The sequence below is a fragment of the Pistacia vera genome, unplaced genomic scaffold, assembly GCF_008641045.1.
Source record: "Pistacia vera cultivar Batoury unplaced genomic scaffold, PisVer_v2 Contig372, whole genome shotgun sequence".
NCBI lineage: Eukaryota > Viridiplantae > Streptophyta > Magnoliopsida > Sapindales > Anacardiaceae > Pistacia > Pistacia vera.
Genome location: NW_022196193.1, coordinates 808964 through 823527, shown reverse-complemented (window position 1 = coordinate 823527; position 14564 = coordinate 808964). Strand labels below are relative to the sequence as shown.

Sequence of the window (14564 nt, the reverse complement as noted above, 5' to 3'; positions counted from 1 at the left end):
TAGTTTCTTAAGAGTTTGAAAAGCATGCATGAATTTATCATTGAAATCAAAAGAGGCATCTTTAATCAACAAATTGCAAATAGGTTTAGAGATTTTGGAGAAATCCTTTATATATCTTCTATAGAACCTCGCATGCCCCAGGAAACTCTGGACTGCCTTGACGTTTGAAGGTGGTGGCAGCTTCCCAATCACTTTCGTTTTGGCTCAATCCACTTCAATGCCATCCTTTGAAATTCTATGATCGAGTATTATTCCTTCTTGAACCATGAAGTGACACTTCTCCCAGTTGAGCACTACATTTGTATCTCGACATCGCTGCAAAATAAAGGAAAGGTTAGATAGGCAATTATCAAAAGAAGAACCAAAAACAGAGAAGTCATCAATGAAGACTTCTATGAACCACTCCACCATGTCACCAAAAATTGACATCATGCATCGCTGAATGTGGTAGGTGTATTGCACAACCCAAAAGGCATCCTTCTGTAAGTAAAGGTACCATAAGGACAAGTGAATGTCGTCTTCTCTTGATCTTTAAGGGCAATGGCAATCTGATGATAGTCTGAATAACCATCCAAGAAACAATAATAAGCATGCCCTGCAAGTCTTTCCAACATTTGATCAATGAAAGGAAGTGGAAAATAATCCTTTCTTGCTGCTTCATTCAGCTTTCTATAGTCGATGCACACCCTCCAATCCGTGATTGTCCTAGTCAGTATCAATTCATTGCCTTTGTTCTTTATTACTGTGATACCTCCTTTCTTTGGAACCACTTGCATTGGGCTCACCCAAGGACTATCCGAAATAGGGTAGATGATGCATGCATCTAAGAGTTTCACCACTTCTTTTCTCACCACTTCCTTCATAGAAGGATTCAATCTCCATTGCGGTTGCACCCTAGGCTTGACATCATCTTCCATGATTATCTTGTGCATACAAAGAGACGGAGAAATGCTTTTAATGTCTGAAATGCTCCATCCAATGGTTGATTTATGCTCTCGTAAAACTCAAACCAACCTCTCTTCCTCCACTTTACTCAGCTTTGCATTGATGATTACTGAAAAGCTTTCTGATTCACCAAGATACACATATTTAAGGTGAGATGGTAAAGGCTTCAGTTCAAGCTTTGGAGGTTCTTACGTTTTTGCCTTTTCCTTCTCTTTTTCTATGTCAAAATCTTCAAATTTTGGATCTTGGTTTGTGTTTATCGGTTGAAGTGCTTCCAACAACCTAGCACACTCATTCTTCTTCGACTCTTCCACATCGGTTGTTTTGGATTGGGCAATGCAAGCTTTTAGAGATAGGTGAGGGGTGTTCTCTTTGATGGTATCCGCCTATCCACCAAATCCACACTAAAACATGAATCTGATTCAGATGGAAATTTTATTGCCTCGAGTACATTAAATGTCATCGTTTCATCTTGGACCCTTAGGATCAACTTCCCTCCTTGTACATCAATTAAGGCTCTCCCGGTAGTAAGAAATGGTCATCCTAAGATGAGAGGATTTTCCTTGTCTTCTTCCATATCCAACACAACAAAGTCTGCCGGAAAAATAACTTTGTCCACCTTAACTAGTACATCTTCAACAATGCCCCTCGGATGCTTAATGGATCGATCTGCAAGCTGCAAAGATGCAGTTGTAGGCTTCACTTCACCAATTCCTAATCTCATGAAAACAGAAAAAGGCATTAGATTAATACTCGCACCCAGATCACACAAAACTTTATCAAATGCAATATTTCCTATAACACAAGGGATAGTGAAACTCCCTAGATCTTTGAGTTTTGGAGGTAGCTTCTGTAAAATGGCACTGCACTCCTCCATAAGCATCACTATTTCCTCATCTTCCAACTTTCTCTTGTTTGCTAGAATGTCCTTGAGGAACTTAGCGTAGCTCGGCATCTGCAAAAGGAATGTTAATATGCAGTTTTTTAAATACCTCAAGGAATTTCATGAAGTGCTTATCCTGATTTTTCTTTCTAAGCCTTTGAGGAAAAGGCACAGGAGGGGTATGATGTGCCAACTCTGGCGGTATCTTAGGAAATGGCAATTTTTTGTTCTTCTGTTTTGGCATCTCTTCTTTCTTTGGTTCTTCTTTTCTGAAGTTCTTTGACTCTTAGTCAACAATGATTTCTTCTTCGACTTCTTCATTAGACTCTTCTCTTTATTTTGTTGGGTTCTCTTCTTTCCCTCTTTGTTCAACCTCTTCCAAGAATGCTCCACTTCTTAAAGTTATTGCATTTGCTTGTTCACGTGGATTTGTCACTGTGTTACTTGGTAAGGAATCGATGACCCTTGCTTTCTGAAATTCACCCTCCTCTCACTTATAAAACCTGTGGTCTCTTGCATGAACTTTCCGAACATATCCTCCAATTTCAAAACTCTTTATCCCCTAGTTAATTATTCACCCCTACTTGATTGTTTGGCACTGTTCTTTGATTCCATTGATTATTCTGATTGCCTTAAGACAAGTTTGGATGATTTCTCCAACCAGGATTGTATGTGTTAGGGAAAGAATTGTTCTGTTGTCTCTAATTCCTAGCCAAATAATTGACTTGTTCTGATGATGAGGATGCCAAAGCAAAATTATTCCCCACTTGGCATTCAATGCTCACATGGTTACCTACACAAAAATCACATGTTACTTGAGGTTTTTGAATTGAATTTACATGCATACCTCCTAATTGTTTCAGAAGTGTTGTCAGTTGGGCTGAAATGGCCGTGTAGCATCAACTTCATGAATACCCATAGACTTCTTCGGATGAATTCTTTCATTGGGTCTCTGGTAGTTGTTACTTGCCAGGACTTCAAGTAACTTAGACGCTTCTTTAGGTGTCTTGCTTTGCAAAGCTCCTCCAGATGCTGCATCCACCATTGTTTGCACATTTGTTAGCAACCCTTATAGAAAGTTTGGACTTGCATCCAAACAAGCAAACTGATAATCATATTTTACACTATGATTTTGCATTGAATTTTGATAGGATTTAGGATACTTTTCATACAATTTGGGCCATAATTGCTACCTAATTCTATTAATTTGTCTTTGCTGGCCTAAACGATGATTTTGAGCATTAATGACAGTTTTGAGCGTAAATTGTGTAACTTGAGCTTGAAAACTTGGAATGACCTGAATTTAGAAGCTTTGGAAAGCTAAGTAGAAGAGCTACAACTTTCATGTTTTAGGTTTTCCCTAATTCTGACGACAAGGGTGAAAACTTGGTTTGAAATCGTGAAAAGTACGTTGGGAACTGAAGAAAAATGTCTTTGGACATGCTTCAGTATTTCTGCCATAACTTGAGCTTTAGACCTTAGATTATGCTGATTCTTGAACGAGTAGAAATATAATTGAAAGGGATACAATTCATCTGTTTAACACTTTTCTAGATTCAGACTCTATCATGCTCAAATTTGGCCCGAACGTTCCTTGCCGCAGCAAGGAAAAAGCTTTGCCGCGACGAAACTTGCATCAGATGTAAAAATAAAACGACGCGTTTTGGCTTGCTAGGGCTTCATCCTTAAGTGAGAGAGGTATAAATTAGAGCGGAAAGGAAGAGAAAAGGGTCTTGGTTCGTCATTTGGAAGGCAGCTCTTGGAAGGAGAAGAGTATTGAAGATTTGGGCTTCAAATTAGAGAGGATTTCTCCATCTTTTGCTTGTTCTTCAATGACGAATCTTGATTCAGTTTGTTTTAGTTATTTTATTTCATTTTTGAGTATGAACTGATTTATTTAGCTAGGGTTTGATGTAACCTTGATACAATGATTCAATTTTATATGAATTGATTTACTTTGAGTTTTAATTTCATGATTGAGTGTTTATCTCTTTGCTTAATGACTTTTGGATGCTTGATCACCATTCAAATGTGTGTTGTTCACAATGAGACTAAGAAGTGATTTGTGATTGTGCCTCTTGGGATAAATACCGTAGATTAAGCAAACGCTAGAGATAGGTTTAGCGATCTATGAAATTTAGATAGAATTCCATAAAGTGTAAAAGACTTTGAACTATTAATCTTCATTTTGATAGGTGCAGAAGCTTAATAGGGATAAGTAGGGAAATGTAGCCTGAGAAGGTATATTTTACAACTTAGGGAATTCAATTTTCAATCAAGGAATTAGAACTTGGGTAATAGATTCTATGAATTGGGTTAGCGTATCTAGGTGAAATCAACACCCTAGCATTTTTAGCATTGTTTAATTAGTTAAGTTGTTGGGTTTTGCTTTAATTTCATTATCATTCATTTATATTTTGTTAATTTGTATTTAGTTTGTTAATTTTCCATCAATCCAATTTATTGTTGCTTCAATTAGGACTTAAACTAGAGAAATCGGTACTTAATAACACTATCCTCGTGGGAACGATACTCACTCATCACTTTATTACTTTGTGCGACTAGTGCACTTGCTATCATTGCATGTTGTAGTAACAACACATCACAAACCATGGTGTGGACACTTCTCAATAGTTCTTTACATCTCTCCCATGCTTCATAAAGTAACTCGTTCTCTTCCTATAGAAATGATGTGATATCATTTCTCATCTTAGCACATTTCGCTAGAGGGAAGTATTTAGTCAAGAACTTTTGTGCCAATTCATTCCAGGTTGTGATTGTTCCTGCTGGTAGTGCCATTAACCATCCCTTTGCTTTACCCCTTAATGAAAAAGGGAATAATCTTAACCTGGTGGCGTCATCTGACACTCCATTTGCCTTGAATGTGTTGCAGATCTCTAGGAAGTTTGCAATGTGTGAATTTGGATCTTCCTTTGCATCTCCCCCAGATTGTACCAACTGTTGGATCATTTGGATGATTACCGGCTTTATTTCAAAATTGTTTGTTTGCACCGGTGGTCTAGTGATACTTGGACCACTACCATCAACGGAGGGTACTGAGAATTCCCTCAAAGTTCTGGTTTCAGCCATCTCAATGACTCTTGCCTCTCATTCTCTTCTCTCTCTAATAAGTCTTCTTGTGGTTCTTTCAATCTCTGGATCAATGGGAACCATTGGATGTTGTTTCGCTCTTCTCATAAACTATGGAAGAACACAAATGAATCAAAAGAAACACAAAATTAAACTAAAACTAATTAAAACAAAAATAAAACTCCAACCTAGTGAAAACTAGAAAACTTCAATATTAACACTAAATCAATCCCCAGCAACAGCACCAAAAAATTGATGCGTTGATTTTACAACATGCAATGTGTAGCAACTGCACTAGTCGCAAAAAGTAATAAAATGATGAATAGAGTATCGTTCCCACGAGGATTGCGTGTTAAGTACTAATTTTCCTAGTTTTGTAACTAGTTGAAGAAAATAAAGATTTTTGGATTTGTTGGAGACAATAATAGAAATTAATATAAAATTAATAACATAAATTTAAATTCTAACAAATTAAGAAAATATCAACTAATTACAAAAATATCAATTCAAGACAAAGAGGTTAGGGTTTGACTTCACTAAGTTACTCTGATTCAATCTGCGGTTGATGTTGCTTTTAAACTCTCCTGCAAGGATTATAAATCAAATTCCCTAAGTTGTAAAACATACCTTCTCAGGCTATATTTTCCTACTTATCCCTATTAAGCTTCCGCACCCAAGAAAATGAAGATTAATAGTTCAAAGTCTTTTTAGCTAAATGGAACCCTAAAGTGATTTCATAGATCTCCAAACGTATCTCTAGCGTTCATTAAACTATGGTATTTACTCTAAGAGGCTAACACATGAATCACTTCTCAGTCTCATCATGCTCAACATTCAATTGAAACAAGGAAAACTCACATTCAATTTCATTAAGAACAAGAATAAATACATAATCCAATGCAATAGAATATAAAAACAACATCTTTAATAGATTAAACCATTGTAATCAAAGTTAGGTCAAAACCCTAACCCAAAAGTGTTAGGAAATGATCAAGTCATGGCAGCGGAAAACAAAAATCATAAACAACATGGATCGTTCCTTAGAACCAAGATCAAGGCACAAATTTAACAATTTATACATTAAATACAAATCTGCAGGAAAATCAGTTTACAATTAAGAAACCATACGCACGTTTGGAGGCTCCTCCAACTTATCTCTAAATGGGTTTTGCTACCGATCCAAGGGTAGGATCGAACCACCGTTAGTCCACACAAAGATAACCCCAAGGAACTAAAGAGGGATTTGTTAGATCCTCTTTAGCCTTAAGAACCAAGAACAAAATCAAAATAAAATTTTGATTGAAATCAACTACTCTATTAATTCACAAAGTGTTACACTTATATAGTGCACACTATGCCCTATTCCATCATGGAATAGGCTTAGGCACCAACCCAAACAACCCTTATGTCCAAACAGCCCCATTTAGGTATTTTAATTATTATTATTATTATTTCAATTAAATTCAATTAATATATATACCATATATTAACATTTAACAATAACAACAATTCATTTAAATATATGTGAACACATATTTACATATAATCTCACTTATTTAATTTTAATAAAAAATTAAATAAAGGCTACGACCTCAGCAAATTTAATTATACTGTGAGATTACCGAAATACCCTTTCGCTTAAAAAGACAAAAACGCCCTTCTTATAAACTGGCTCTTAAATTATCTTCTGTGTGTGTGACCCGTAGACTCCTCATCATACCAGTAGTGTGTAGTATCACGATTAACACCAATTAATCGTCTCACTACACACAAACCAAGATGGCCTCTAACAAGGCATCATGGCCACCTGATAGATTCTGATTCAGCGAAGCAGCTACCTGTCAACGATATGGTTACCATACAATCCAATCCAATCCTTTCATCATCCGTTATCTCTATGAGACTGAGGCATAGAAATAGTGTCAACCTCAGTTACTCTCGATATTATGTATTCAGTTACTAGACTAATAACTTGAATTATAAACTGGATCAAGCAACAACTCAATCCCACTGTGGCCACAGTTTTAGTGTCATTGCCATCTACTTAATTGCGTCGTGAGATAACTTCCCCCATACCCGGGAGTGATGAATCCTCTGTCTTGATACACTCCTTAATGCAGCTAATCACTACCGTATTGACAACTCTGAATAGAATTGCGTTGGGCTAGTGTCAAACTACACTAATCGGTGCATAAGGCGCTTCGGTGATCTCAAGTCTAAGGATCACATGCACCACCATTCGTTAGAGGATTTGTTCCATAGACACTGAGGTTACCATCCATATGGAATCCTCTGGTGGGTCAGTCCAGTGAACTTGCCTACAGCAAGCACCCATGTGTTGCACCAGGTTGTCACCAAACAACCTTGATAAGTGAGATCAATCACTGCCTTTCGACGTGGTCGTTCAACACTATGATAGCCTTACCGTATTATCTGTGCCCTTACTTCAGAATAATACTAGGGCTACGGACAATTCTAGAATGGCCACCATATGTGCTTATAAGGTTCTCACTATCAAGATTTGAAACACTTGATACCCTCATCACGATTCTACCATTCTAAGGACATATATCAATGCATACAATAATGATTTATAGAATAAAATGCCTTTTATTGATCAATGAACATTATTACAAAGAGTTAATTCTAGAATAATTGATTGGCTCTAGGGCACCTACTCTAACAAAAAGTGGGTTAGTTCATATTTAAACTAAAGAAATTCGGACAATAAACTGTAAGAAAAGAAATCAACATGCTAAAACAGTAGAAAGAGAATGAAATCTTCCCTAAATAAAGACTCAAATTGCTCCAACCTCCAATTTCTTCCTCTTCTTCTTTCAAAATCCAAACCCCCTAAAAAATGAGCTAAGGCTTTCTTAAATAGTCGGCCAAAACCCTAGGATTCTAATGCAATACATTTAAAGCACAACGTTTTAATAAACAGAAGAAATGTAGTTTTCACCGCAGCATCGAATTGAAATCTCGCTAAACCATCTGACCCGAGGCTAGCTTGTCGTAGTGAAGAATAAACTTCGCTGTGGGAAACTTTGCTCATCAATTTTGAAATTACAAAATTGCCCCCCGCTTGCTTTTCCGCTTGAATCTTTGATCTTCATGATCCCCGATAGGAACAAGCCTCATAGTGCTTCCACTCCGCATCAGAATTTTCCTGATTCCTAAATTTCTCTTGATTCTGGGTCCAGAAACTCACTTTCGCTCGGTTTTGCTCCAACTATATGTTTTGGCCTGAAACGTAAAATATATGAAATTAAGTTGCAATTCAGGCACAAAACGACTTAAGAGGTATCCAAAATCCTACCAAAAAGGTATAAAAAAATAGTATAATCATAGGATTATCAAAAATCTTCTTCAACCTGGGAAGGATGATACGAACTCTAGCTAATGCGAGCTCATCCATTATGAACTCAACCTCTATGAGCTCAACTCCAGTCAACCCAAACACTTCATTTGGTTTCACTTTAATCACATGGAAGGGAAACAATTCAAATGGATTCAATTGGGAGCACATGGATCCGTTCAATAAGAAGATAAGTCTATGACATGGGCTGCTCAATAATTTCCCGATTTGGCAAAGACAAGGTTGACAACTTTGGGTGGCTCCATGTCCTCTTCCTCTTTTGGAAAGTCAAAGATTGTTTGTTTCAAGTTATCTAGTAGCTTTAGGGGAACAATCTAGGATGGCCAGTAGTTATGTCCCATACTTTATTGTATTTTGTGTTTTAGCTTATCTCTCTCTTATGTTTTGGGCGCCAAGTGTAAAGGCCATATATGAATGCTGATTTTATTGTAATAGCCAGATATTTAGTAAATGAAATTTGAGAGCTCTTGAGAGAGTTGTCTATCCTTTATCCAAGTTCTTGCCAAGATTTGGTGGTGGAATCCAAAACCGGTGGCCTTGCCTTTACATTTTGAAGATCCTTGGTTGGTGACCTAGGCTTTAAGCCTTGGGATATTGGCTTTATCTTGTGTTGCTGGAGTTACCAAATGCATTGTAGTGTTGTTCGAATTATCAGGACTTCTTGTGTTGTGTTTGAGTTGATTTAACTCATAACTAAGTCAAATTGCATCAACGCACCTCCTGCCATGCCAACCAACTTCGTCTCAGCATGCCTCCTCCACGCTGGCCAGCTTTGTTGTGGCACAAGCGAGCCAAAGCCGCAATGACATGCCCCTCGGCAACTGGACCCAGCACTAGGTAAGGCTTTTCTTGGCCACGCGTGGCCGCAAATCGTGATGTTGCAGATTTCTTAGCTGGGTTTGTTGATTTTTTGGGTTTTGCAAAGTTTAAAGGGATGAGTTTGTCGTTTTTTTAATTTGGGTTTGGGTTGTTGAGTTTGTATGTGGGTTCTCGAATGTGAAGTAAATTTGAGATTGAATATGTGGATTTGGTGGGATTTGTGAAGTAAATATAAGATTAAATCTGAGAATTTTGAGGAATTTGTGAATTAAATCTGAAATTGCCCTTAAGTTTTGAGTTGAGGGTTTGAGGGTTTTTTTTTTTTTTTTCCAGAAAATGAATGGTAAAAAGAGAGAATGATTTGGGGATTACTAAGTTGGGAGGTGAAGGAAGTCAAGATTATGTTTTTTGTTCTAGAGAAAAAAAATTCCAAATCTATTGGATCAAAGTAAAATTTAAGAAATTTTTGTATTTGTTGTTTGAGTTAAAGAATTATTAAGTTGGGAGATGAAGCAATTAAACTGACTTGAAGAAATAAGAATGTAATGAACCGGAAAAAGGAGAAGAAAATAAATTGAAATGCAAAATGGAAATAAAAAATGGGGGAGGAAAAGAAAGAGTTGGGGGAGAAAGGAAGGGGATGGAAAAAGAATTTCAGAGATGACTTTTGCAATCTTGGTCAAAATCAATGTCAATTGGACAAATTTACCCTTTTTGACCTAACAATTTGTTAACATCGTAACCAACTTAGGGGCATTTTGATACATTTCCGAAATTACTAAGGGCAAGTTGATTAAAATTGTAAAAATTCCCCCCAAACTGACATTCCGTAGGGGCGGTTTTTTTTTTTTTTTTTTCATATATTAATAGCAAGCGATAGCATTTAAAATCAAGGGCATAACCAGGAATTTTTTAAAGTAAGACAAATTTTTTTTTCTTTTTTTTTTTTCTTTTTTTTGGTAAACTTGGATGAGAGAGCGAGATAATGAACCTAATAAGAGAGGGAGATAATAACCTTACCTCTCACGTTTCATATCCTTATACAGAGTCAATAGCATTGTCCCACCCAACGTTTGGCCTAATCAGTTTACACCCAAAAAAGTTTCAAACGACACTTTTTCACCCACCATTATGTTTCGTGAGTAAATTCTATTAACTACAGTATATATTTATTGTAAAGACGAAATTATCCTTTACTATATATATTTACCTCTTTTTCATATCTGATGGTAGGATTTAAACATTAGATTTTTTCCGAGCTCCTGGCATTGATTCGTACGCCAAGTTTACTGCATAATCCTTAGTATCATTAACGGAAAAGAAGGAAAAGAAAGACACGGACAGAGGAAAGGTTTTTCAATCATAAATCAGACAATGAGGTCAATACTTAGCAGCAAACAAATGAAGAATACTATTAGATGGGATAATATAATTTAAATGAAAACCTTAAAATCAGTTTCTGCCATCCACAGGGCAGCCAGGCGAAGCATCTATCTTATAATACACGAAGAGCCGCTGCTTTCTAATTATTTTTGCGGGTCCTTATTTGGCCGACATATAATCATCCGGGGAAAAACTAGAAGGAAATCAGGAATGATAAACTATTATACATTGCTTTTAATATGAATATTTGACATGGCAGCAACCAGGAGAAAATTTTTACACATATCTTCAAGTTCAATAGCCAATGAGTTTAGGTATGGAGTCAAAGCAAATCCCAAAATCACAATTGCACAATCAAGAACAGACTACAGAAGTCTTTCAATTTGATACGAATATCCACCACTTGTATAATGCAAACCCATAAATAATTGCGTAAGCCACGAGTCTGATAGAATACAATCTATATATATACCTGCAAAATTCAAGGTGATTTTGAAGCCAAATAACTATAAAATACTTTCTGCCCCTCTCAGCGTCGGTGAGGCTGGAGGCGACACGGCGGCGAATGAAGGAACCGAGAGAGAAGAATGTAGAGGCAATGGAGGTTAAACAACCGGCGGCCTTGTGGGATTTTAAAAGAAGAACCCAAGTGAGTTGTTTGGCTTTTTTGTTAGGATTTGTTCTTGCCATTTGAGATTAAGAAATCATCTTCAGATGGGGCTTCAAGTTCCACCATTGACCAGTTTGGATTCTCTATCTTGACCACGACCGGAGTGCCTCTGTGAGACTCTTTTTTCCACCAAACAAGCGCAGAGTTCCCTTTTTTTTTTTTTTAGTTGTTAGATTTTATTACAAAAAAGCCGGAGATTTCGAATTTTAATTTTTTATTCTTGTGGCTTAAATTGACCATCCTGCCGTGTTTTAGAAGATTTTTTTTACCATCCTACCCTTTTCAAATGGATTTTACTAACGGATCTGGCATGTGGGTGGGAAAGTGTCGTTTTGAAACTTCGTAGGTGAAAAAGTGTTATTAGGCTAAATCTTGGGTAGAAAATGTCGTTTACTCTGCCTATATATATATAATGCAAAAAAAAAAAAAAAAAAAAAAAAAAACTATTGAAGTTATACCTAAACAAATGATTTTCATTGATTTAAGTGATTATTTGTTTGACATAGTAAACTAAAATACTAAAATATAGAAAATCAAATACTACTTTATATCTTAAAAAAAAAAAAAAAATCAACCTTAATCAATTAGATAAGAAACCTAAAACAATTAATTCCATCTAAACTAATTTTCACCACTTTATTCTGCAAAGATTTAATTATCAATGTTGTATAATCCAATAACTTCATTCAAACATAAGAAAATCAAACATTATTTTATATTTAAAAAAAAAAAATCAATTTGCCTTTGAAATATATGTTCTGCCACTGTTTAAAATGACATGACTAATAGGAATTTTATTTTTTTATTGGCATTATGAGCATTACTCTCTGTCCATCTTTTCTATTAGAACGTTAACATAATACTACACATACAACATTTCTCATACAATATGATGTGACAAAAGATGATTGACTGATTTTAAATTAAAAATAAAATAAACTTTCTCTACACACTTCCACAACACCTCAAATAAAAAAGAAACAAAGAGAGAGGGGGAGAGAGAGAGAGAAGAGGGACTACAAGACTCTGTCACATTAACACCACTTCCACCTCCCTCCACTGTAAAAACCAACAACTCAACACAAACCACAACAACACCCCCCCCCCCCCCCCCCCCCCCCTCCTCTCTCTCTCTCTCTCTCTCTCTTCTCTCTTTGTCACCCAAGTAAGTCTTTTTCTTTTTTTTTCATGTTTTCTTATCTGGGTATTTGCTCTTGTTTTTGTTCTTGTTCTTGTGTTTTTTATTTTAATGTGTGTTGATTGTTGGACTTGAACACTCTTGGAAGTTGCTTCTAGTAATCTCCTTCTGGACTCCATGCTTCTCCTCATAATTAATCAATCAAAAAAAATGAATTGACAGTTTGTACCTCCAATGGTGACTGGAACTACTGCTGAAGATGAGTTGAAATGAAGATACTGAAGATGAAACGAAGTTGTCACTGAAGTGGAAATGAAAAAGTTAAGGGATGAAACGAAAAAAACAATGAAGAAATGAAGAAATAGACAAACTGTTAAAAAAGTTGCATTTTAGGAGGGGGTTGAACTGATTTTTTTCCCAAAACCGGTTAGGCAAGCAGGTTGCTATAATAACCATAGTCTAACCATGGGTCATACCGAATGAATTCAACTATCCGGGTTTTTTGCCAATCCAACCTGGCTCAATGGCCAGGTCCCAGTCGAACCGGTTCAACCGCCTGGGTCAGGCCAGGTTTTAAAACATTGAAGAAAAGAAGATAGCTCATGAGAGGTACTTGATAACACTAGGGATTTATGTTGTGTTAGAGTAGTGAGCTATTTGTGATTTGACTTGAAATGTTACTTGTGTATAGTACTGAAAAGTGTTTAATTAAACAAAATGCAATTTATTATTATTTCATAAAAAAAAATATTTAATATCGTTTAAAAAAATCAATTTGAAATATTATTTTTAATCTACTGTTCGTATATGTTATATTATTAACATTGTACAAGAAATGTAAAATTATACTTTTAGTGGAAATCATATTTTGACGTTAAATTTAATTTAAAAAAAAAAAAAAAAAAAAGGGAGACGAGAGACAAATATTTGATTCTATCTTTTCACCCCTTTCTATGTCAGTAACTATCATGAAAAAAAAAATGTTATAATTTAGTAGTAACTCATGAGAGGTAAAATAAATAAAGTAAATAACAAGGGACCACAATGAGAGAATTAAGAGATATGAGTATTGATATACTAATTACTAAAGCCTCTCAAATATTGGATTTCTTCATCATGAAGGGGAGGGAGGAATTTATAGAAAACACCCCCTTCCCCTTTAGACCACCCGCACCACCTCAAAGTTCAAGGTGGTGGAGGTCCACAATATTTTATAGTACTCTCCCTTGGACCTCCATTATTTACAGATAAGTATATTTAACTTTACTTAAGAAAAACCCAGTAAGAAGTAAAGAAATACAACTCTACAATGAAACTGTAATGTGGAGTTGGATGTGTTTCATATTGCCTCATTAAAAACCTTGTCAGGAAAACTCAGTGGGACAAAACCTGATCAAGGAAAAAAGAGTACAGTGCACATATGTCCAATACAATAAACCATTCTAAAAACTCCCCCTAATCGATGCTTCTCCTGATCAATGCTTCCCCTCATAATGGTATAATTAATTTAGTAACTTATTAAGCCACCACATACGAATGTTATACACTAACTTTTCAAATGTTGATGTTGGTAAGGGCTTAGTGAATAAATCTGCAAGATTATCATTGGAGCGTATTTGTTTGACATCAATCTCTCGATTTTGCTAGAGGTCGTGAGTGTAAAAGAACTTCGGTGAAATATGCTTGGTTTTGTCTCTCTTGACATATCCTCCCTTGACTTAAGCAATATATGTTGCATTGTCTTCTATTATGATTATGAGAGCATCTGAGGTACGTGGCAATTTGCATGTACTTTTAATATGATGGATGACAGATCTTAACCATATGCATTCTCGGCTGGCTTCATGAAGCGCAAGAATCTTGGAATGGTTGGAGGAAGTAGCAATCAATGTCTGTTTCGCATAGCGCCATGATATTGCAGTACCATTATGAGTGAAAACATGTCCCGTCTGCGAGCGGGCTTTATAAGACCAAACTATGCCAAATATCTGTGCTATGTCTGGTCTCGTACATTATACCAAATATAATAATGCATCTATTGCATTTAGATATGGTACTTCAAGACAAAGTATTTTTTCGTCGTTTTCTTTAGGACGAAATGGATCCTTTTCAGGATCAAGAGACCGAACTACCATTGGGGTACTAAAGGGGTGAGATTTATCCATATAAAATCAGTTAAGAATCTTTTCAGTATAATTTGATTGATAGAGAAAAACTCCATTTGAACAATGCTCGATCTATAGGCCGAGACAATATT

At 36.0% G+C, this 14564-nt stretch overlaps 1 non-coding gene across 1 annotated transcript; it reads left to right on the top strand.

Annotated features, from left to right (window-relative positions):
- The first annotated feature begins 4434 nt into the window (after positions 1-4434).
- On the top strand, positions 4435-4540 carry LOC116140450. Its single transcript, XR_004129627.1, has one exon. It is a non-coding gene; the product is annotated as a small nucleolar RNA R71 (small nucleolar RNA).
- Positions 4541-14564: the final 10024 nt, after the last annotated feature.